Below are 26,748 nucleotides of genomic sequence, written 5' to 3'. Positions count from 1 at the left end.
CTGGTGTCCCATGTGTAACCTGAGACACACAGAAATCCAAACCTTTCGGTTTGGACACATGTGGTATCTCAGTGTTGGCTGAGGGTAGGAGGTGAGCAGAGATGCGTGTATCAGGAAATCAGAAAGATAGGAAGCTGCACGGCATGAACGCATGTGAAGATGTTGACCTTGAAACTGACAGTTCAATTACAGGAGTAACAACAATAACAACTTGCACTTATATAGCGCCCTCCAGGCAGGGAAGCGTCTCAGACTGCCCAGGTGAGATGTCGTGTGAGGGGCTGGCGCTACTATTTGTGGGTGAAGATATTGGGGTGGTGTTTTGGAGGAGCTGAACATTGTGGATGACGGAACTGGTGAAAATAGCGAGAACTGTATTTGAGAAAGCGATTAAGTATGTGATGTGCTAAAATTTTAGTCAATAGCACTTTGTTAAATGTTACCACTTCCTGATCAACGGCATTATCAATACTAATGGCAACAGATGATTCAATTAAAATCGCTGATCATTTATCCAACCAAAACGGCTCATATGGGTGGCTCTGATGATGAAACCAGACTGAGGTATGAAACAAAGATAGGAGCGATTCATCATTCGCATTATCCCCATCCTGCAGTTTGGATTTAATTGTTGTTTCGCGCATGAACATTTGGAAGAAAAGACACAATTTAAATTACAAATTGACTGAGACAAGCTCAGACACACAAACACACCACACGCAGCCAGACACACACGCACAGTCACACACAACGACAGATACAGACACGCAGACCCATACAAACACATCCAGATACGAATCACAGGAAAGTGTGTCCGTGTGTATCTGTGGGTGGCTGTGTATGTGTGTGTCTATATGTGTGTCTGTGTGAATGTTAGAGTATCTGTCAGATATCCCTGAATGAGAACTAGCGTTCTATAGTTGAACGTCAACAAGACCGAGGCTTTCCTGATTGGCTCCTGTCAGCGTCCTCACACCCCAGGCACCGACAACATCACCATCCAAGGATCACCACAATCGCTGGTAAGTTACCTGCAGAATGATAATTACTGATCAGACTCCACATTATTTCTGGTACACTCTCATGCTGAAACAAACATATCCAAATTGGATTTTGAGAGCTCTGCATAAACATGTACCATTTACACACTCTCTTCTTGCGAGGAGACAAATATCAGTAACATTATCAGTCGCAGTTGTCGAACAGCCAATGTTTGGGTACACTGGAGTATTGTTGATGTATTACTGAAGTTTAAGCAATTAAAACTGAACATAGCTTGTCCATTGAGAGCCTTGCCTGTTATGATGCCTCTTGTGTGTTCAGCTGGGATTATAGTTGTTGGAGCTTTGGCTTCACAGTGAATGTCTCAAGCGAGAATTATCCCTGACCTTCCTTAACCGTGCTGCTGATAAGTGACATATATATTATTGCAGACACACGTGGCTGAGGCACTGAAAGAGAGGATTTGAACACTGGCATACAAGTTTGACTTGATTGGCCAATCTTTTATCTAAAGTGTCCTCTTAGAGCCCGTTCAGATGCACGGAAAGTGCCCATCTTCCACCAAGCAGAACAGTCTCTAGTTGGTCTAGTTTGTGGGACATGTTGTACGCAATTGACTGCTGTATTTTGCTCATAAAATAAGCAGTTACGACACATAACAGTATATTCTGTGAAACTCTTCGAGGCATCTCAACGATGTAATAAGGCGCGATATCGAATGCAAGGATTATTATTATCTATGGATGTGTATGGCTCAGTGAGCGGCACATAAGGCAGTGATGGAATCTGAGCTCCAGGTATTCATTTCATAATTTAATCAGTTTCAGCAATGGTTTGAAAACATATGCCACCATCTTCCTCATTTCTTGCCTGATTCTTTTCTGTGTCACAACATAAATACACGTGTTTGTGGCACAACTTAAAAGCTGAAGCATGATTGAGGAACGATATAGGATATCGACTGGATCATTGTCACCTGTGTAAGTAGATTCTACTACTTGCCCGTATATCACATATATAACATACGTCATCCAAAGTAAGATGAAACTGGCCGATATACTGAAAAGCAAAATAATAATTTTTTTCCTCTTCTCTGTTTCCGCATCATTGTTATTCATATTATGCTTGTGACTGAGAAGACATCTGCGGATTCTGTTGGCCACAATAATGTATCTGATGGTAAGAATATTGAACAGCAAAATCAGCAAATATGGAATAAACGGGACTATTATGACATCTACCCAATTAAACAATGTCCAAACAGTTGATATGTAAAAGGTTGGTTTTAGTTTACAGAACCACGCAGTATTGTTTATTACAAAAAAAGATTCATATGCAAAGTACCAGGGAATGTTGCTCAGACAGCTCAGTACCCAAACAATACCTATAACCAAAGCTGCCGTTCTCTGGGTGCAATATTGTCTTTTCAGTTTCTCACAGGAAATAATCACAAAGCGGTCAAATGTGAAAGCGACTGTTAACCAGACAGAGCTGTCATCAGCTGTAGCAATCAGAAAGCTCCCGAAAGCACATACAGGAGTCAAATCCAGGAATCCAACAGGAAAATACAAATAATTAATCTGAGACAATATCACATCACTGACAACCACCAGCAGATCCGCCATTGCCATGGCAACCAGGTAACGAGTGACACAGATGGAGAGACCACACTTTCCACGGGACAGGATCACAATCGCTAGCAAGTTACCTGCAGAATGATAATTACTGATGAGACTCCACATTATTTCTGGCACATACTCATGCTGCAATGTATCTAAACTAGATTGAAAATTCTGCATGTACATGTACCATGGAATACATACTCTCTTCCTGCAGGGACACACACTTCAGTATCAGTCACGGGTTGCTGAACAGACAAAGTATGGGGTCACCAGAATATTGTTGCTGTATTACTGGAGTTTTACCAATTAAAACTAGACTCAGCTTGTTCATTGAGAGCATTGCCTGTTGTGATGAGTACTGATTGTTCAGCTGGAAGGGCGCTTGTTAGAGCTTTGGCTTTGCAGTAAACGACCCAAGTGGGAGGTATCCCTGACCTTTTTTAACGTTCTTCTGATGATTGTGGTCTATATTACTGCAGACCCATGTGGCTCATGAATCGGACTTGATTCCGACAGTCTTTTGACAAACATGTTCTTTTGGAGCTGGTTCAGCCTGCTTACAATCATGATCATCACAGTGAATGTGATAAGCAACATTGCATAGTTCACCCCCAATGTTTCTGTCTCATATATTCCATTACAATGGTGTAAACCCTTTTAATATGCAAGAGATTTTAGGAAAGGCTAGTTTTTTAAACTTAGCTCTGCAGTCCTTTAAAATTACCAAGCAGGATTAGCAAATTGGATAATGGACAACCAACAAGTCTATATTTGAGCACTCACAAGGTGGTGACAATCACCAGCAACTCCATGCGAGAGTCCTGATGGGCAGCACATCTCAACAGGAAATAAATCAGAGCTTTGCCAACATCTTCCTGCCCACATCTCAAACACACACATTTAACCATGATTAAATATGTGTGTTTGAGCTTGAACATCAGCTGCTTACCTTGAGCTTATTAAAGTTAGGTTTTAAAGGACTGCAGAGCTAAGTTTAAAAAACTAGCCTTTCCTAAAGACTTTCAGCACATTGCCCAGGCTAACACTCCAACACATTGGAGGGTGAACACTGCATTGTCAGCAGTGCTGCTGTTCAGGTGAGGCAGTAAATTGAGTTCCAGTTTGCGCTCGTTAACGTTTTATTTAAACTTGCAACGCACATTCTAAATCAAATTACAATCAAACTGAATTTAATAAATCAGAGTTGCTAAGTTGTCAGATTGGCATTAAAATAAGTGGAGCATTAAAATCTGATTGAAAGATCAACAACCTCTCTGATGACTTACCCAGCCCACCAATGATTGCAAGAATAGGGTAGAAAATGTACATAATTTGGAAAATGATTTCTGTCTGATACACCTTTTCTGAGAAGCTGTGATATTTCTTCATTATAGCTGGCTGGTGTGGACAGGCACTGACGGAGCGAAGCCTCATTTATATAGGAGAGAAACTCAAGAGAGCCCCCAAACCTGCTGAGTTTCACATTACTCACAGTCAATGGAACAAACACATTACGACATTCGCCAAAAATAAATATTCCCATTTAAAATAACTAGCTAGTAAATCTAATTAGATTTACACAGAAAGTGGAGCACGGAAGTAGTATTCAGCCCAACAAATTCTATTCAATTTCTTATTCTTGTATTGCCTATGCAGTGTCTATTTTTTCTGTATTAAATTTCATTTCCAGTTTCAGCCCTTTAGAGTTGAGGTACAGATCAGCCATGATCGAACAGAATGGCGGAACAGGCTCGAAGGGCTGAACGGTCCACCCATGTTCCTCTCTTCCTTATTACATGTACACATCCTAGCAAGATTTTTGTTGCCTCCACAGTCCCACAGCTTGGTGTCATCTGCAAATCTAACTATCTTGCAGTGGGTCTGTGATTCCATATCATAAACATATACAAGTAAAAAAAAGTGTCCCAGTGTAATACCATTCTAGTATCTATACCCATTTTAAACAAACTTCCATTAAATGACTCTCTGCTTCACATCTAAGCAGAATGAGCCAATTCTGAATCAATGTCCACTTCTTACCTGACCACAGTTTGTAAAGGATACTTTCATGGGGTAGTTTGTCAAATGCCTATTGGAAGTCCGAACAGATTCCATCATATGGCTTCCCACAGTCGGATGAGGCTGTTATCTCCTCAGAATCTATAAGATTTATCAGACAAGACACCCTTTCTGAACCCATGTTCACTGTCATTTATCAGATTATTTTTACACAGGTAAACTTCCACCTCCTTTCTGATGATTGACTCCACAATTGCTCCAATGTTTGAGGACGGAGTAATTGGTATATAGTTGCCAGGTTTAGCCATGTCACTTTTCTTAAATATGAATATGTAACAACATAAAAATGCTAAATGAAAAAATGACGAGGTTCCATCTAGATTGCCTTCCACTTTCTTGCCGGTTGCATACACATATGCTGTGAACTACCTATATACTATATGCCATAAAGAAAACTATCTAATCTGTGTTTAAAGGAATCATTCTTCTTGAATCGTCTCCCTAGGGAGCCTGTTGCACAGGTTTACTATCTGGTCACTGAAATAGTGTTTCCTAAGTTCGCTCTAAATCTATGTTAGTGGAACATCTGCTGCGACAACTCTGATGGAACCTTTCCAAGTTTGACTCCCTAATAATCAAAACGGAAATTACTGCAGATGCTGGAAATCTAAAACAAAAACATAAGTCGCTGGCAAAACTTAGCAGGTCAGGCAGTATCTATGGAGAAAGAAAAGTGTGTCACCATTTCGGGTACATGAACTGAAATGTTCTGATGAACGGTCGTGGACCCGAAATGTTGACTCACTTTCCTTTCTCCATAGATGCTGTCTGACCTGCTGAATGTTCCCAGTAACTTCTATTTTGGCTTTTGACTAATAATGTCTATCAGTGCTGCACAAATTTCCAGCTATATCGCCCTCGGAACTTTGGGGAACAGTTCAGTTGCCCCAGAGTATTTGTTGGTTTTAAGGTCCATGAAACTATCCAGAATCTGCTGCTAAATTCCTGGAGCTCAACAATGTTTGCTGGACGTTGGGAGCTTACGGAATGAATTACAGTCTCTATAGAAATTCCTAACTGCTGCATAAAGCGTCTGTTTTAATAGATTTTTAAGCTCCACAAAGCCAAGCATCAATAAAGCTACAGTAACTTACATTTGAATGTTGATCTTCAGAAGGACATGTCAGAGTGCTATTAATCTATACATACAACATATGAAAATTGTCATTGTTTGTACAGCGAAATACGCATAAGTCTGATTTGGATAAATCGTATAATCGCCAAAGTCATACATCTATCTAGGTCCCGTTGAATTTCCTTTTAAATCCACTTAAGTGTCTGCTCGTATTAACATTGCACACTCATAATACTGCTAGCGCACTTGCCACTTCCATTCTTGCCACTACCAAACTACTCATTATCACACTTGCCTCTACCTCAATTGCCACTGCCTCACTTGCCACTACCTCACATGCTTATACCGCACTTGCCATTACCACACTTGTCACTAAGGTGCTTGCCACTATCGCATTTGCCACTACAGCACTTGTCACTACTATACATGCTATTACCACACTTGTCACTAATGCGCTTGCCACTCGCACATTTGCCACTACATCACTTGTCACTACCACACTTGCCATTACCACAATTGTCACTACCGCACTTACCACTACCTCACTTACTTACCACACTTGCTACTATTTCACTTGCTACGACCAAGCTTGCCACTACGACATTTCTCACTACCGCACTTTGCCACCACCGCACTTGCCAAACCCACATTTGCCACTACCATGGACGATAGATAAAGAGAATGTGGAGGGAAAGGTTGGAGGAGTGATGAAGTGTAAGTTATTCAAAGGAGGCCAAGGTTCGGGAGGATTAAGGGGATAGGCCGAGCGGGTATCAGGAGATGAGAGCCACACTGCCATCTTAGTGGTTAGGTTGTGAGCCATGATAATAATAATAATAATAATAATAATAATAATAATAATAATAATAATCCTTGCATTTGATATAGCGCTTTTCACGTCGGGAGGACGTCCCAAAGCGCTTCACAGAACACACTGTAAAGTGAATTGACTGTATATTTGTGGGCGAACGCGGCAGCCAATTGCGCACAGCAATGTCCCACAAACAGTCGTGGATTGAAAATGACCAATTTATTATTGTTTTTGGTTTTGGAGGGATTATTATTAGGCTCTGTGTGGAGTAAGGAAACTTGCCCAAGGTTTCGCCCTCTGCCTGGAAATGAACTCAGGTCTCTCACTTGCAAAGCGAGTGCTCTAACCACTGAGCCACAGGACTCCAAGTTGATGGAAGTTGTATCCAGGTATTGTGGCATCTGTCAGGAGGCAGGTGTCATCTGGAGTGATCTATGTTTCAATGAGGGCAAGAATATAGATGCTTTCTTCGTCAATCAGGTCTGGAATGATAAGTGTTTTATTGGAGAGGGAGCGGATTCCTTATAGGCCGGGGCAGAAGGCACAGCTGGTGGCGGACTGTGAGGGGTGTGGTGGAGTAGTGAGAGGACTGACATGGAGGGTGGGGATGTGGGTGAGGTTGGAGAGATTGGCCTCTGTGGTCAGGGACCAATAGACCTTGCAGTGAGAATGGGGTACAGGGAAGTCAGAATGGCTACTGTTGCACAGCCAGCAGCATCTGCCACAGTGGGCCCGACAGAGCATTCGAAGGCTGGAGCAGAGGGAGGCCATGGTACAGACGAGCACATAAAGGATTCCAGAAGAGCAATGGGAAAGGTGACCGAATGGGAGTAATGGAGTGTAGAGGGCAGGGCTGGCAAGAAAGTAATTTGCCCACACGGACTCTTTGTCTCTAAGTTACCATCCTTGATGCACATGATCCACTTTGGTGTATTACGGCATCATTACGCTAAGGTGCTCCACCACATGGACAAGTGAGCTCCTGGGCTTAGAACACAATACACAATACAAAATTACATTTGTGAGGAGGATGTCCCAAGTCGCTGGACAGTCATAGGATTCGGACAGAAGCTGGGGATCGGGATCAGGGAAGTTGGAGGGCGGTAAGGTTAAGAGGGTGGGCGATGGCTCAGTTGAAGAGGAAGATTTTGAGACACACATCAAAGAATGAAGGAAGGAGCGAGGCAAAGGGAATGTGGGATGGATTTCTATAGAGTGGGGCAGAAAGGATGGAAGTCTGGCTGACAATTGTGAGGCGGGCTGGCTGGAAATATGATGCAAGCCAGAGCCTGCTGAACGGAGGGAGCGGACAAGTTGATATGGGGTCAGCAGCTTGCACATTGTGGGGGGTGGGTAATAATAATAATAATCCTTGCATTTGATATAGCGCTTTTCACGTCGGGAGGACGTCCCAAAGCGCTTCACAGAACACATTGTAAAGTGAATTGACTGCATATTTGTGGGCGAATGCGGCAGCCAATTGCGCACAGCAATGTCCCACAAGCAGTCGTAGATTGAAAATGACCAATTTATTATTGTTTTGGGTTTTGGAGGGATTATTAGGTGTGTGGAGTAAGGAAACTTGCCCAAGGTTTCGCCCGGCCTGGAATTGAACTCAGGTCTCTCACTTGCAAAGCGAGTGCTCTAACCACTGAGCTACAGGACTCCACAAGGGTAGTTGGTGGGCAAGGTCATGGAGGGTCTTGAAGGCAAGGACGAGGATTTCTGTTGGATGGGGAGCCAATGGAGCCAGGCGAGGGTGGGGGTAATGGGGTCAAGCAGCCTGCTGCTGGAGAGGACACCAGTTGCAGAGTTCTGGATTATCAGCAGCTTGGGGAAGAAAGAGTTGGGAATGTCATCAAGCAGGGAGTTGGAATAGTCGAGTCTAGAATGTGTGGATAATGGTTTCAGTGGTCTGATGGGTGAGGCAGTGCTGGAGCCTCAATACCGTTATTTCTGTAGAAGCTGTTTTTTCGGTGCAATATTTTGATTTCAGATTTTGGCAACGAATGGCCACAAACTGATATAAGGTAAAAGTCACGGTTGACCAGACAGAATTTGTGAATGCGGCAGAATCCAGGAACAATCGTGGTTGACTGGGCTCAAAATTGGTAACCTTCACCAGATGGGTTTCACCCAAGGTTGCTGTGGGAGATACGGGTTCAAATAGCGGAGGCTTTGGACATTATATTTCAATCGTCATTGGACACAGGAGTGGTGCCAAGAGACTGGAGAGTAGCTAATGTTACCCCACTCTACAAAAAGGGGCAGAAAGACAAGCCCGGAAATTACAGGCCAGTCAGCCTAACTTCGGTAATAGGAAAGCTACTGGAGACCGTAATCCGGGACAAAATAAATCTCTACTTAGAGGAACACGAGGTAATTAGAGACCCAACATGGATTTGTTAAAGGCAAATCTTGCCTAACAAATCTAATAGAATTTTTTGAAGAGGTGACTGCGAGGGTTGATGAGGGAAATGCGGTGGACATTATTTACATGGATTTTAAAAAGGCTTTTGACACAGTACCGCATAAGAGGTTAATAAAAAAACTGGAGGCCCCCGGTATTAAGGGGACAGTAGCCGTTTGGATTAGGAACTGGTGAGTGACAGAATGCAGAGGGTGGTGGTTAATGGGTGTTTCTCGCAATGGAAGGAGGTGTGCAATGGTGTCCCCCAGGGATCGGTACTAATGATCTGGACTCGGGCATAGAGAGCACTATTTCCAAGTTTGCAGATGATACCAAGTTAGGTAGGGTAGTAAATAGTGAAGAAGATTGTGACGGACTGCAGGCAGACATACACAGAATGGTGGAATGGGCTGACATGTGGCAGATGGATTTCAATGTAGATAAGTGTGAGGTGATACACTTAGGTAGGAAAAATGATAGGAGGCAATATAGACTTGGTAGCTCAATCTTAAGGGGGTGAACGTACAGAGAGATCTGGGTGTTCAAGTAAGCGATTCATTGAAGGTGGCAGAGCAGGTAGATAGGGCAGTAAAAAGGGCATTTGGTGTACTGAGCTTCATTAGTAGGGGCATAGAGTATAAGAGTAGGGAGGTTATGCTTAATCTGTACAAAACACTGGTTAGGCCTCAGCTGGAGTACTGCGTCCAGTTCTGGGCACCTTACCTCAGGAAGGATATTAAGGCACTGGAAAGGGTGCAGAGAAGATTCACGAGAATGATACCAGGAATGGGGAACCTTAGCTATTAGAACAGGCTGGAGAAGTTAGGACTTTTCCCATTAGAGCAGAGAAGGTTACGCGGGGACCTGATAGAGGTCTTCAAGATCATGAAAGGTTTTGACAGGCGAGATAGGGAAAAGCTGTTTCCGCTGGTAGGTGTGTCTGTGACTCGTGGTCACAGTCTTAAGATATCTACCAAAAGAAGCAGCGGGGAGGTTAGAAGAAATTTTTTCACTCAGCGAGTTGTTAGAATTTGGAATGATCTGCCCGAAAGGGCAGTGAAGTCCGATTCGATAACAGCTTTTAAGAGAGAACTGGATAGGTATCTGGAGAAGACAGGTTTGCAGGGTTATGGGGAGAAAGCTGGTGAGTGGGGTTAATAAAAGTCAGTTGCTCTGTCAAAGAGCCGGCACAGACTCGATGGGCCGAATGGCCTCCTTCTCTGCTGTAACATTCTATGATTCTATATAGTGTCCTTCATGCAGGGCAGCCTTTCGCATGTTGAAATCATGGCGATGGGTTTCCGCATGGATGAGACAACAAGCTGGTAAAAATAACTAATTGAGTTACGTCACACGGCTCAGGAGACTACATGTGTTCCACATTGTTTAATCCGTGTTCGTGCAGTAAATCTGCTCAATGAAGTGTTCACATTGTTATAAATTACATTGTGTTTTTTACTCCAGAATATCATCTTGTTAGTGTGAGCTCCTGTGTGCACTGAGAGGAAGTATCATCAGTTCTCTGCGAGGCTGGCAATTGCTCTAGTACACACAGGACAGAGCAAATTTACTATCCAATTCTCGCCGCATTTGGGGTTCCTGGCAAGTGGTTTAACCAATTAATTAGTGAGATGAGTTTGCAGTAAAGTACAGTTTGTTGCCTGATTTGGCTGGTAGCACTTTCCCCTCTCAATCAGAAAGGTGTGGGTTCCAGGCACATGTCGGGATACTGACCATCGTTGGATGAGCAGTGATTTGAACAAGATCTTAATAAGAATAGTCTGACGTGCCTCTTTAGATGTTAAAGGACTTATGGCACAATACGAAGAGTAAAGGAAATTCATTTGGGTATGTTGGGCAGCAAACTCCGAGATAACCTTGATAAATCACGTCATGGCTGTTTGTGCACCGTTTATAGCTGCCGCATTTGCCAACAAATACAGTCTTTGCCATGTAATCCAGTCAAGTGCTTTGAGATGTTTGGATGACGCCAGATGGCGCTGTTCCAAATGTTAGTCGGTCTGTATAGTGCTATTAATATATATATATTTATACACTCCTGTAGCTCAGTGGTCATAATACTATCAATTTACTTTACAGGATATTCTGTGAACCACTTTGAGACGTCATGACAACATGTTAAGGCATTGAATCTAATCAAGGAATTCTAATTATTATTAATAATTCCATTGTTATCAGTGGGGCGCGGATGCCAGCCACATAAGCAATATTTTTATGTTTGACTTTCAGAAGCATAAAGTATAAGAATTATCCAAAAATCCAATGTTTCAGATTGTGTACCTATGTTACTTAATCACACCATATTTGATTTACAATTCAAACTCTGGATATGGAGTGTAATAATTTCTCCAAATTTACAAACATTACTACCTACAACGATTAGAAATCTCTCTATGTGTGTCTCTCCGTCTGCGTGTGTTTCTGTTTCACTCTCTGTGTCTGCATCTCTTTCTTTGTCTTTGTATGTCTCTGTATTGCTCCGTCTCTATGTGTCTCTGTATGTGGGTATCTGTGTGTGTCTCTGTGTATTTCTCTCTCTGTTTTTATATCTGTCTGTCTCCACGTGCCTGTGTATCTCAGTCTCTGTGCGTGTCTTTGCATTTCTTTGTCTGTCTGTGTCTTTGGCTGTATGCAACTCTTTCTCTGCCTGTGATGTTTTCTGTGCCCCTCTCTCTGCCTTTGCATGTCCCTGTATCTCTGTGTCAGTCCCTGTATCACTCTATGTCACTCTATCACTCCCACTGTCTATGTGTGCCTTTGCATCTCTCTCTCTCTCTCTATATATATGTACACATATATATATATGAGTGTGTGTATATCTCTCTATCTCTCTTTGTCTGTACGTGTCTTTGTTTCTCCCTCTCTGACCTCCTCTCTCCTCAAAACAGTACCTCCGTTCCTCCGGGTCAGACCTCCTCCTCGTCCCCCAAGTCCTCCACTCCAACGTCGGCGGCTGTGCCTTCAGCCACTATGCCCCGAGGCTCTGGAACTGCCTTCCTCACTCCCTTCGTCTCGCTCCCTCTCTTCCCATTTTCAGGTCTCTGCTGAAGACCTTTCTGTGTGTATCTCTCTCTTTTTCTCTCTCTGTATCTAATTCTGCCTATGTTTGTCTCTCTCTGTCAATGTATATCTCTCTATCTGAATCTATTTGTGTTTGTGTATCTCTTTATCTTTCTTCCAGTCTTTGTGTACATAGCTGTCTGTGTATCTCACTCTGTCTCTGTGTTTTTTCATATCTCCCTATTTCTGTATCTCCCTGTCTATCCACCAGTCTGTGTATTTGGTTATCTGTGTATTTCATTCTGTTTCTGTGTTTTCTTGGTATCTCTCGGTCTCTGTCTGTATCTCTCTGTGTCTCTGCCATCTGTGTGCATTTATCTGCATACCTCACTCCGTCTCTGTGTTTCGCCTTCTCTCTCTCTGTCTTTAGCACGTTTTCTCGACGTGAAAGGCACTATTCTTTGAAATGTTGTTGTCATATTGCTTTTTCTCTCTGTTTATCCCTTTCTGTGTATTTCTCTCTTGATGTTTATATATATGTCTCTCTGCATGTGTGAGTGTACCTCTCTGTCTGTGTGTCTTTCTCTCTATTTGTGTGTATATCTGACTCTTGTTGAGTACGTTTATCCCTACGTGAGAGCTTATCTCTGTCTCTGCGAATCTCTCCATGTCTCTCTGTGTCTCTATCTCTCCATCTGGGTTGGGTATATCTCTGTTTCCCTGTCGCTGTCTTTCTAATTGTTTTTCCCCTGTGTGCGTGTGCATTTATTTCTCTTTGTCTCTGTGTGTGTGTGCATCTCTCTCCTGTTGCTGGTTTGAAAGGGATTGACAACTTATCCTGATAATATTTTGCCCTCGGGTTCACACCAGGCCTGGAATACATACAAAAGCGCTGCGTTCAAGGGCAACATAAGTATGCTGATGTGGCGCTATATAATAATAATAATTCTTGCATTTGATATAGCGCATTTTACGTCTTATAGATGTGTCAAAGCTCTTCACAAAATATGCTGTAAAGTGAATTGACTGTATTTTTGTAGGCGAAATGCGGCAGCCAATTGCGCACAGCAGCATCCCAAAAACAGTCGTGGATTGAAATGACCAATTTATTGTTGTTTTTATGAGGGATTATTATCAGGCATGTGGAGTAAAGAAACTTGCCATTTAAATGTATGTGCAAGTGGTTGCAGTTTTTATATCTGTCTTCTCCCTTTCTGTTTCTCTGTATTTTTTTTTCCCTCTGTGTGTATTTGTATCTGACTGTCTCTCTTTCCCAGTCTCTGCATCTTTCTCTCTCTCTCAGTGTTTGTCGCTGTAGCTGCATCTCTGTTTGTCTTTGTACATTTCTGTTTGTGTGTATCTGTATCTGTCTTTCTCTGTTTTCCTGTATTTATGTCTTTACGAGGTAGGTTTTGAGACATCTCGCTTTGAATCCAAAAGATTAGGAATTGAGCTGAGAGAGATAGGCAGCTATTTTACCAGCAGAAAGCTCATTACTGTCCATTTACACTATATCAGCTGAAGCAATAGATTAACTGAATGCAAGTTGTTGCATTGTGATGGTTATTTCTCTTTCTCTCTCTCTGTAGCTAACCTCGTGTCGATTGTGATCCTGTCTCGAGGGCGGTGCGGTCTCTCCAAATGTGTCACTCACTATCTGGTGGCCATGTCAATCTGATGGTGATTATCATATCAGTGATTTTCTATAGAGTTATTCCTTCTTATTTTCTAAATCCATTTGTGTACATAACACCTGTGTGTTGAATCTTAATGGTCTTGGCTGCTTCAACATCGATAATTTCTGTCTGGTTAACTGGCTTTTACCATTGATCGATATGTTGCCAAAATCTGAAGACAAAATATTGTTCAGAAAAAACTTCTGGTGCAATGATAGCGATATTTATTGTGATTTGCTTTATGATAAACATTCCCTGGGGTTTTGTTATTGAAACCCATCACATAGTTAATAATATACCATGGGGGTGCAACCCTAAAACAAGCTATTTCACTTCTTGGGTATGGGCAGCGTTTGATATGCTTAACCATATTTCAACACCAATTCTCCCATTCATCATGATTTTGCTGCTCAACGCCCTGACTGTGAGGCACATACTGGAGGCCAGTCGAGGCCGCAGGAGATTGCAGGGACACAGTGATCAGGACAGGAATAGAGATGTGAGTGACAATGATCCAGAGATGAAGAACCGCAGGAAATCCATCATTTTACTCTTTGCTGTTTCCACCAGTTTCATATTATTATGGATTACATATGTTTTATATTTCTTATATTGGAGGATTTTAAAAATACATTCCTATACTAATGACCCTATGTATATTACCTGGCACACTGGTTAAATGCTGCAGCTTTTGAATTCCTGCTCAAACACATAATAATAATAATAATGCTTGCATTTGATTTAGCGCTTTTCACGTTTTCTAGACGTCCCAAAGCGCTTCACAGAATATACTGTAAGGTGAATTGACTATGTTTGTGGGCGAACGCGGCAGCCAATTGCACACAGCAATGTCCCACAAACAGTCGTAGATTGAAAATGACCAATTTATTATTGTATTTTGGTTTTGGAGGGATCATTATTAGGCTCTGTGTGGAGTAAGGAAACTTGCCCAAGGTTTCGCCCTCTGCCTGGAATTGAACTCAGGTCTCTCGCTTGCAAAGCGAGTGCTCTAACCATTGAGCTACAGGACTCCACGCGGTGACACAGACAAAACTCAGGGAAGACCTTAACAAAGTGGTGACATTTCCATTCATTCTAATTGTTAGATTATTTCATTAACAAACAATGCTATCAACTGAGATAACCTGTTGGATACATAGAAATCTGGAAATTGTACAATATCCGTCCACACTCGCAGGTCAGGGTCAAAGATAAAGTAAAGCTCCCTTTACGCTGTGCTTCCACACTCTGGGTGCATGGTTGGAGACAGAGTAGATCTCCTTCTGCACCGTCCCCCTACAGTCCCGGGTAAGGGAGGGTTGGGGGTGATGTTGTGAGAGGTTTCATCCAGTATCTGTCTCTCTCTTCAAGTGTTTTTTCTGCTTGAGTAAGGCCTTATGTTTGTGTCTCTCTTTCATCCTGTGCGATTATGTCTATCTGTATTTTTGTATAGGTTTATGTGTGTGTGTACGTGTGAATGTGTATTTGACTTTGTGTGTCACTATGTGTTTGTGTGTGCGTGTTTTGGACATGGGATCCGTCGCAGTTGGCTCGCTCTTCCCACTCCTACCACCCTCCCCCCACTCCCATCACCCTCCCCACCAACCAGCACTGGTATTATATGAACGAATCTATACAAATACTAACTTTTAAAGAATGGAATAAACAATAAACAATATTTTCATTCACTTCATCAAAATCTGCAGGATTTACTCGAATGCGACGATATCCACAAAGTAAATCAAATATGTTGTGATTTTAATAATAATAAGATTAATAATTCTTGCATTTCTTACAGCCTCCTATCAGTTTGTTGAGAAGTCTCAAAGCACTTCACATAATACACTATGAAGTGGATTGACTGTATATTTTATGGGTGAAACCTAGCAGCCAATTGTGCACAGCAGTGCCCCATAAACAGTCTTCAACTGAATGACCCAATTATTATTATTAAGAAAAACAGAGATTGCAAGGAACAGTCAGCAAGTCTGTCAGCATCTCAGGAGAAAGGAAAGTGGGTCAATGTTTCACGTCCATGACCCTTCGTCAGAAATTCGCCAGTTCACCTTAGTTGATCCACTTTCCTTACTCCATAAATGTTGTTGACTTACAGAGCATTCCCAACCAACGATCTCTGTTTTGTTTTCAGATTTCCATCATCCGCAATATTTTGCGTTTAATTTACTTTACTGTTTCTGAAGGGAATATAGGGCCCAGAAAACCCCACCAATCCACTGGTTTCCGAGTTCCTGCTAGGGAAACAGAGACATGTGTGTGGAGTGAAGAAACTTGCCTAAGGTATCGACCTGTTCCACCTTGGAATCGAATCCGAGTCCTCACGCTTGCGAGGCAAATGCTCGAACCACTAAGATACAGGACTTCAACAATTGTGGAAAAACAGCTGGAAACAAATGCAGACGTTTAATTATAAAACAACCTTTCGATCATCTACATTCAATCTAAAAGTAACCCTAAAACATGCCGGTACTGTTGCAAACTGCATCCATTTTAAAACCTAAAATCATCTGTGACATAAACACATTAAGTATTTTTCTGTGAAAAGTCAAATTAAGGAAGGATGCGACAACAATAATAATCCTTGGATAAGATCACGATGTAATTTAATATTATATGTTAATATATAACAAATATTATCTGTTGACAATATGAATAGACTGTCGGAATCAAGTCCGATTCCTGAGCCACGTGGGTCTGCATTAATACACACCTCAATCATCAGAAGAACATTAAAAAAAATGTTTTTGACTCTGAAAGCACTTCACAGAATATGCTGTCCAGTGAATTGACTGTATATTTTGCGGCTAAAACGCAATTTTATAAAGAGTCTTGTACATAAAGACTTCAGCAAACTGGGGCGCATGCGATGAGGATGACTGGTGTTCATGCGGTGCAGTGACTTGGGGCATCAGACAGTGGCACGGTTTGACACAGCCTCGGTGGAAAGAGTGACAGGCAATGTGGCCAAAAGCAGAGTAACTGAGATTTCAGAAGGAGATGGACAGATGGATGGATAAGTAAGGGAGTGGGAAATGTGAAAAGGGGCTGAGGGATGGAACACCCTGAGCAAAGTGTGGCCCCCGCACAGTCACACAGGGGAACGAGATGAGAGGGCAACCGTGTGTCAGTGTGGCTTAGTGGTCGCCTCGACTCACAGACGAGGAATTTGAATCACACAATCTAAGATGATATTCCAACACAGTGCTACAGGGGAAGCTGCATTGTTGGAAATGCCGTCTTTTACATGAGACATTAAACCCAGCTCACATCTGCATGTTCAAGTGGAGGGTAAGGATCCTGAGGGGTGATTGGGAAAAAGAAGGAAGTATCTCTCTTCCAGTGACCAAGCCAATAATCCCCCAGAAGCCATAGAACAGCGGGTTTGTTTGTTAGATGGCTGGTGGGTTAGTCATCGGCAACCTGGTCATCTGGTTAGTTACTGGGTAAGTGACCTGGGCATCCGATTAACTACTGGGTAAGCGACCTGTTTGGTTAGTCACCAGGTTTGGGATGTGCTTTACTGTCACTCTCTGAGTTGGAATCAGCCACCAATGATGTCATCTCAATGACCCCATTCAATCAGCATCACACACACTCGTTGGATGTCACAGCCCCGTGTGTCTAACGTCACAACACTATGCAGAAAGTCACTTGCCCGCATGACTCTGTCTCCATGTCACAATCTTTGATGCTCATGATTCACTTTGATGCATTTCGTCACCATCATGATGGTGATTCGCCAAATGGACATGTGACCTCCTGTATTTAGAATACAATCCAAAATCCAAAATTACATTTGTACAGCACCTTTCCTGTCGGGAGGACATCCCAAGGCACTGGAGAGTAATGGGATTTGGAACGGAGGTAGGGGTCGGGATCTGGGAGTGTGGAGGGCAGGGAGGGAAGAGGGTGGCCGAAGGCTCAGTGGGAGAGAAGGATTCTGAGAGAGGCAAAGGGAATGTGGGACAGTGTGCTAATGGGTGCGGGCAGAATGGCTGCTGACTGTGAAGTGGTCTGGGCGGGAAATCGACCCAAGCCAGTGCCTGCTTAGTAGATGGAGTGTACAATAGGATATGGAATCAGCATTTTCCAGAGGTGGGATTGGTAATGGTTGATATTAGATAGGTGGGCACCAATGACAAAACCCGGACAAGATGCTGTTGGGGCTAGATGATGGTGCGCTTGTGGAGATGAAATAAAGACGATGTGCTAAGTAGGATCTGAACTAGTCATGGACAGAATCATTTAGGTTGAGTTGAGAGGAGGGGCGGTGGAGGATTATAGAGTGGTCAGTGGTATCCAAGGCAACAGTGAGATCAAGGAGGATGAGGCGGCAGAGGAACAAAATGTAATTTGACCAATGTTGTTTATATGCTGTGGGTAGCACAAATACCTGATTTGGGAGGTTCGTGAAGGGAGTGGAGGGAAAGGAAGGAGCAAAACTGGGAAGCAACAACTTGTTCCATGACCTTGGCGGTGAGCTAGACAGGTTCGAAGGTGTGGAGGGAGGGATGGGCCGCAGTGTGAGGGAAAGATTGAGATGGGATAATAGTTGGAAGGGCAGAGGAAGCTGAGTGGATTCCTCGATTATGCTTTCAAGGAAGTCCAGCATCTCCTTGCAGTTGGCGTTGGAGATAGTTTAGGCGTGGGGGCACGAGGGTGTGCAGAGGATCCGGTTGGTGATGGAGAATAGGGAGTCTGGGATTGTCCTTGGTCTCCAAGAGTTTCTTGGAGTAGAAGGATGATTTTGCGGAGGCGAGGGCAGAGCAATAAATTTTGATAAGGTACAGCTAGATCTGCTGATGAATTTGCTGATGGACTGGTAAGTTACATTTGAACCAGGTGCATTCGGTGGCATGCACCTGTGCCTTGAGGGAGTGGTGGTGGCTGGAATAATAGGGAGAATTCAGTGAGTAGGAGGTGATGCGGGAAGTGAGGAAAGCAAGGACTTGAGCGAGATGTGGAGAAGGAGCAGTGGAAGAAAGTGACCAAGGAGAATATATCATTGCAAGATCAAGCCCAGAGGGGGAGGAGTTCAAATCTAATTGATATTTATTAATACGAATTAGTAAAGAAAGTCATATCAAAGTTAATCGTTTCACGAAAACAAATTATTCCCCAGTGAAAGATTAAAAAATTTCGCAGCAATATATTGATCAGACAATCACAACCGCTTTGATGAAGAATCGGCTTGTTCATCCATGTTGATTGTAATATATCCTTCTTTCCTTCAAATTATTTGTAGTTAGGTACCCCATTCCAACAAATCAGCTCTTCTCCCAAACTCAGGTCTTCTGTCTTTGTTGATGTTCATTAACCTTGTAAAATCATATGGCATTCAACTCCATTAACTAAGCCTTTTAGTTAATCGACTCCTCCTTTTACCACTATCCAATAGTTGTCAACTTCCACTTGCCCTTTTCAAGATTGCAACAGTTTGTTTCAAACAAGTCTGAGTGTCACAACAGCATTGTGTAGTCAAGAACAACGTTTTTTCAATGATGATGTTGAAACTTTGTTTTCTGTAAGCATGCTGTCAATGTTCTCAACTGCAGCTTTCCTGAAGGAATGAGGCCCATTAATCTCAGTGATTTTTCGTTGGTCAACTCAAGCAGCCCACATTTCTGGAACTGCTTTGATTCCCTTCTTTAGTAGGTCAATCTCGCAGCATAGGCCCACAATCACCATCGGAATCTCCATGACTCCCTTTCACCTCAGCCACTTAATCTTAATCTTTTCAATTCATTTTAGCATTTGTGTAAGCATCATAGAAATTTTCATGTTTAATATCAGATCGCTTCAATTTTCTTTTAATTTGCTGCATGATCCAAAACTACATCAATTAATTGTTAATAATAATAGTATGATTCAAATTGAATAAAAGGTTAGCAAGGTTATACATGAATTGTTTTACCAAAACAAAGTAATATTACTTCAGTAGGTGTACCTCTTTTTATTATTATGGGCACTCTCTTTTCTTTCAAAATATAGCCTTCAAAAATTCCCAATGAATGCATTCGTACCTGATTATTTTGCATATAATTTTGATTAAATACTGGAACAGACAAAGTAAATGATACATAAAATAAATCAGAATATATACAAATAATATTAGTATATTTGACACTATAACATTTATAGATATATCTGTTCCAAACAAAAATAATGCCCAATCACCAGCTAAAATGTATCCCATCATAAAACTGTGAACAGCCTTGATTTCGCATCTGTTTATAGGATTATCCACCTTGAGGTAAAACCTGATCATTCTTGATCAAGGCACACTCCTCTTGTGTACCTGTCAATGACATAATTAATACTATCACATCTCCTTCTTTAACTATGGCTGGTCAATGTTTACTCCACCCCACACCTTGCACTTGTGTCGCTTATCCTGAATTACTTCACCTAATCTATAATTTGGTGCAGACCCTCATATTCTTTCCACCTCACTCCGTTAACATTCAGTTTGCCATTATTAATCTACGTTATTATTCAGTACATATGGAACATGAGGAGATTGAACTTATCAAAGTGTATCGCTCTGCCCATACCTCCATTAATTTGTCCTTCTAATCCAAGAAACACTTGGAGACCAACGACAACCTCAGGCCTCTTCTCTATCACCAAAGGCTCCTTCGCCCACCCACACGCCGCTCATCCATCCTTTTACCGCTCATCCTCGCCCATCCTCCCTCCAACACCAGCTGTGAGGAGATGCTGGAGTTCCTCAAAACCAAAATCGAGGAATTCCACTCAGGTTCCGACTACTACGCAATCCCCATCTCCCCTCACACCATAGCCCATCCTTCCGTCCACGCATTCGAACCTGTCTCCCCTTCCTCTCTCATCGCCAACGTCATGGAATGTGTTATTGCTTCCCAGCTTCGCACCTCGCTCTCCCGCCACTCCCTTCACAAACCTCTCCACTCAGGTATCCATGCCGCTCACAGAATATAAGCAGCTTTGGTTAAAGTGACAAATTTCATTTTGATCCTCTGCGACCTCTGCCTTCTTGTACTCATTGAAATCACTGCTGCCTTCGATATCTTTGACTATTCTATACTCCTCCGCCAACTCTCCTCTTATCTCAACCTAAATTTTCCTGTCCGTGACTTGTTCAGATCCTAACACTCACATCATCTTCACTTTATCTCCAGAAACAGTTAATAATAATAATAATAATAATAATCCTTGCATTTGATATAGCGCTTTTCACGTCGGGAGGACGTCCCAAAGCGCTTCACAGAACATACTGCAAAGTGAATTGACTGTATATTTGTGGGCGAACGCGGCAGCCAATTGCGCACAGCAATGTCCCACAAACAGTCGTAGATTGAAAATGACCAATTAATTATTGTTTTTGGTTTTTGAAGGGATTATTATTAGGCTCTGTGTGGAGTAAGGAAACTTGCCCAAGGTTTCGCCCTCTGCCTGGAATTGAACTCAGGTCTCTCACTTGCAAAGCGAGTGCTCTAACCACTGAGCTACAGGACTCCACAGTTGGTCCTCTATCCCCCGCACGGTCTCGTGCAGCAGACATAAGAGTTCTGTCTTTGATCCTCTCCTTTTCAATATCTACATGCTCTCTCTTGGTCACATCATCCACATACATGGGATTAATTTCCACATGTCTGCGACTGACAGGCAACTCTATCTCTCTACCTCCGCCCTCGATTCCATGACCACTGTTATGCTAACAGAATGTTTGTCAGACATTAAATAGTGGTTGAGAGATAACTTTCTATAGTTGAACATCAACAGACTGAAGCCCAACTGATTGGCTCAAATCTCCATCTCAAATGACATGTTCTGCCATCCCTCTCCTCTACAATTGCTCCACCACTGCCTCATCAGTCAGGCTACCTAAACACTCATGCATGCATCCATTACATCTAAACTCGACTATGCCAGCTCGCTACTTGTCAACCTTTCCAACTCTTCCTTCGAACTCAAATTCAAGATCCTCATCCTCACCTACAAGACCTTTCACGGCCTTGCTCCCTCCTACCTCTCTGACCTACCTACCTGCCCGTACCCTCTGTTCCTCTGGCTCCGGTCTGCTCCACATCTCCCGCCCAAACCGCCTTTCCATCGGTGGCCGGGCCTTCAGCCTCTCAGCCCATAGGCTCTGGAACTCCATCCCCCAGTGCCTTCGCCGCTTCCTCCCTTTCCTCCTTCAAGGCCGGTCTCAAAATCTTTCTCTTTGACCGTGCCTTCAGCTCCCATCTCGACTCTCTACCCCCTCCTCGCTCCCTCCCTTCCCTCCTCTCATTAACCATTTCCCCCCTGCTCGGGTCCTGACCCAACTGTACAGCTCCTTGGGACGTCCTCCCGACGTGAAAGGCGCTCTATAAATGGAATCTTGTTGTTGTTGTTCCACAAGCTTTGATCATCCAGAGCTCTGCAACTTGTATCGTCTCCAGCCTTACTATGTACTATGGTTCTGTTTCACCGCTTAAATACATGTGTTTGTGCAGGAACTTAAAAGCTGCAGCATGTAACCAGTTTGCTGGAAAATATAAAAAGATTTTGAGATTTTTATGCATCCAACAGACAATAGGAAACCTCAGTGTCCTGATCGTTCTAAATCCACAAGAACATAAGAACATAAGAATTAGGAACAGGAGTAGGCCATTCGGACCCTCGAGCCTGCCCCGCCATTCGATAAGATCATGGCTGATCTTCAGACCCAGCTCTAATTACCTGCCCTATCCCCATATCCCCTACTCCCTCTGTTTTTTAAAAATCTATCAGATTAGGATTTTAGATGGGAGAGGTGACTGTTGTCAGCAGAAAGTCCACAGTTTTCGCATTAAATCAACTGTACGAATAGATCGTTGTGACTGGTCATTCCTCATTCTCTCTCTGCAGCTAAACTAGTGGTGATTGTGATCCTGTTTCAAGGTTGGTGCAGTCTCTCCAAATGCATCTCTCACTATCTGGTGGCCATGTCAGTGGTTGATTATCAGTCGCATTATTCCTGAATACATCCCATATTCGATTGTATCTATTATTGCTGTGAGTCGACTCCAATTGGTTCTGGATTCTGCCGCATCCACACTTTCTGTCTGGTTAACTGTGACTTTAACCTTTCATCAATATGTGGCCATTAGTTGCCAAAATCTGAAATCAAAATATTGCACCGATTGTATCAAACAGCTTGTACAGAAATAATGGTATTGAGGGTCAAGCACTGCCTCACCCATCGGGCCACTGAAAACATCATCCACACATTCATCACATCTAGACTCGACTACTCCAACTCCTTCATCCTTTCTGCCTCACTGTATGGAATTCTATCCCATATTCCCTTTGCCTCGCTCCTTCCTTTTTTCTTTGATGTGCGTCTCAGAACTTTCCTCTTAAGACCGAGCCATCGGTCATCCTCCGACCATCCGTGCCCTCCAACCTCCCTGAGCAACAATAGTCTTGATAGGATGTGCACATGGAACAAAGGAAGAGAGGAACATGGGTAGGCCATTCAGCCCCTCGAGCCTGTTCCGCCATTCTGTTAGATCATGGATGATCAGTACCTCAACTCTAACGGGCTAATAACTGGCAATGAAATTTAATACAGAAAAATGTGAGATACTGAACAGGCCATGCAAGGAAAAGAAATGCATTAGAATTTGCTGGGCTGAATGGCTGCTTTCGTGCTCTACTTTCTGTGTAAATCTAATTAGATTTACTAATTAATCTAATTAGATTTACTAGAGAGTTATTGTTCCAATGGGAATATCTATTTTTGGCGAATGTTGTAATGTGTTTGTTCCATCGGCTGTGAGTAATGTGAAACTAAGCAGGTGTCTGGCTCACTGAAGTTTCTCCACTGTATAAGTGAGGCTTCACTCAATCCGTCAGTGCCTCTCCACAACAGCCAATTACAATGAAGAAATATCACAGCTTCTCAGAAAAGGTGTATCAGACAGAAAACATTTTCCAGATTATGTACATTTTCTACCCTATGCTTGCAATCATTGGTGGGCTGGGTAAGTCATCAGATGGTTTGTTGATCTTTGAATCGAATTTCAATGCTCACTTCTTTTAATACCAATCTGACAAATTAACAAGTCTGATTTATTAAATTCAGTTTCATTGTAACTTGATATAGAATGTGCAGCGCAAGTTTAAACAAAATGCTACCGAGCACAAACTGGACCTCAGTTTACTGCCTCACCTGAAGGGCAGCACTGCTGACAATCCAGTGTTCACCCTCCACTGTGTTGGAGTGTTAGCCTGGGCAATGTGCTGAAAGTCTTGCGTGGGCTTCAACCCACAACCTCAGAACTGAGAGGCAAGAGTGCCACCAACTGAGCCATGTTGACATGATTATCACAGTGAATGTGTTAAGCAACATTGCATACTTTACCCCGATGTTTCTGCCTCATCTATTCCATTATAATGGTGTAAACCCAGTAATGTATGTGTAATGAATTTAATGTACAAGACAATGAGGAATGGCTAGTTATGTAAACTTAACTCTGCAGTCCTTTATTCTATCTTTCAAGGTTAGCAGCTGTTGCTCAAGCTCCGCACTGCCAACTGGTGGAACGATGGTTCAATGTGTGTTTGAGATTTGGGACGGAAGATGGTGGCCACACAATCTAATGAGCGCTCAAACTTAGTCTTAATTGGCTGTCAAATGACCAACTTGTTGATTCTGCTTGGGGGAAGATAAGGAGACTTCCCTTGAAGCTGAACTGTGTCCATAGGCCATGTTTGGCAACAGTTTGTGTCGGAATGAAAGTCAACGCTCTGTACCAGTATACAAACCCTCTCTTTCGACTCCTGAGCTACAGAGGTCAACCATAATACAGACCAACAATACTCTTGACAACCCTGCCTCATCTATTCCATTATAATGGTGTAAACCCAGTAATGTATATATAATAATATTATTATTATTATAATATAATGTATGTATAATTGAGGTTTGAGGAATGGCTACTCATTAACTTAGCTCTGCACTCCTTTAAATTATAGGTAACTGATGCTCTGCACTGCCAATTGGTGACACCATGTTTCAATGTGTATTTTTGAGATGTGGGCAGGAAAATGGTTGCAAAGCTCTCATGTATTTCCTGTTGAGTTGTGCTCCCATCAGGACGCTCGCAGGGAGTTCCTGGTGATTACCACCCACCTAATGAGTGCTCAAATCTGGACTTGTTCGATGTCAAATGACCGATTTACTAATTCTGCTTCAGGGGGAAGGTAAAGCAGGTTTTCCTTGAACTGAATCCAAGGGGATGTAATTAGTAACAGATCGAAATCAAGTCAACCCCGTGTGGCAGTGTTCAAACCGTCTCGTTCAATTCCTGATCTGCATGGGTCTGCAGTAATTCAATCCTCAATCATAAGCAGAACGTTATGGAGGATCAGAGATACTTCTCATTCGGGCCATTTACAACAAAGCCAAAGGTCCAACATGTACAGTAGCAGCTGGACAAACAATAGACATCAAAAGAGGCAATGATCTCGGACGGACAAGCTACGTACAGTTTTAATTGGTTAAACTCCAGTAATTCACCAGCAATACTCTACTGTCCCTATACTTTTGTTCAGCAACGTGTGGACTGATATTGAGGTGTGTATCCCTGAAGGAAGAGAGTGTGTCTTCCATAGTATGTGTGCATGCAGAAATCTCAATGTAGTTTAGATACATTTCAGCATGAGTGTCTACCAGAAATAATGTGAAGTCTGATCGACAATTATCATTCTGCAGGTAACTTACTGGCGATTGTGATCCTGTCCCGTGGAAAGTGTGGTCTCTCTACCTGTGTCACTCGTTACCTGGTTTCTATGGCAATGACGGATCTGCTGGTGGTTATCAGTGATGTGATATTAACTCGGATTAATTTTCTGTATTTTCCTGTTGGATTCCTGGATTTGACTCCTGTATGTGCTTTTGGGACCTTTCTGATTGCTACAGCTGCTGACAGCTCTGTCTGGTTAACAGTCACTTTCACATTTGACCGTTTTGTCATTATTTCCTGTAAGAAACTATTGCACCCAGAGAACGGCAGCCTTGGTTATAGGTATTGTGTGTGTACTGACCTGTCTAAGCAACATTCCCTGGTACTTTGCGTATCAATCTTTTTTCATAATAAACAATGTTCCGTGGTTCTGTAAACTAAAAGAAACCTTCAAAACCTCATCTGCTTGGGCAGTATTTAATTGGGTAGATGTCATTCTAGTCCCATTTATTCCATATTTGCTGATTTTGCTCTTCAATGTTCTAACCATCAGACACATTATTGTGGCCAACAGAATCCGCAGACATCTTATCAGCCAAAATCAAAATGTGAATAACAATGACACAGAGACAGTGAACAGGAAAATATGTATTATTTTGCTGTTCACCATATCAGGCAGTTTTATCTTTCTTTGGATGACCTATGTTGTATATGTGATATATGGGCAAGTAACAGACTATACTTACACAGGTTACAATGACCCAGTCTATATCCTATACCATTCCGCAAGCATGCTTCATCTTTTAAGCAGCGCCACAAACACATGCATTTATGCTGTGACACAGACAAAATTCAGGCAAGAGGTGAGGAAGATGGTGGCATATGTGTTCAATCCAATGCTGAAACTGATTAAATCATGAAATGAATAACTGTGGCTCAGACTTCATCACTGCCTCATGTGGCGCTCACTGATCTACACATCCATAGATAATAATAATTCTTGCATTTCAAATAGCGACTTATCATGTCCTTGAGATTTCTCAAGTGTTTTACAGAATATATTGTACAGTGAATCGAATGTTCATATTGCAGGTGAAATGTAGCATCCAATTGCAAGCAGCAATGTCCCACTTACCATCGCGGATTGAGTGACCAATTTTTTTTTTGGAAGGATTGTTACCCCCAGAAATTAATCCACCAATCAACTACCAAATGTGTTCCTACTAACTTAAGCAAGGTAAAAAGAAGTGTGTGTAGTAAGAAAACTTGCTTAAGTTTTCACCCTGTCTTAGCAAGGGAATGCCCCACGTTACACTCCTCTACAGAACTTCTTTAGAT

Source organism: Callorhinchus milii, unplaced genomic scaffold (genome assembly GCF_018977255.1).
Source record: "Callorhinchus milii isolate IMCB2004 unplaced genomic scaffold, IMCB_Cmil_1.0 Scaffold30, whole genome shotgun sequence".
In the NCBI taxonomy this organism is placed as follows: Eukaryota; Metazoa; Chordata; class Chondrichthyes; order Chimaeriformes; family Callorhinchidae; genus Callorhinchus; species Callorhinchus milii.
The sequence above is the reverse complement of the archived record's forward strand: the minus strand, read 5'-3'. Positions refer to the sequence as shown.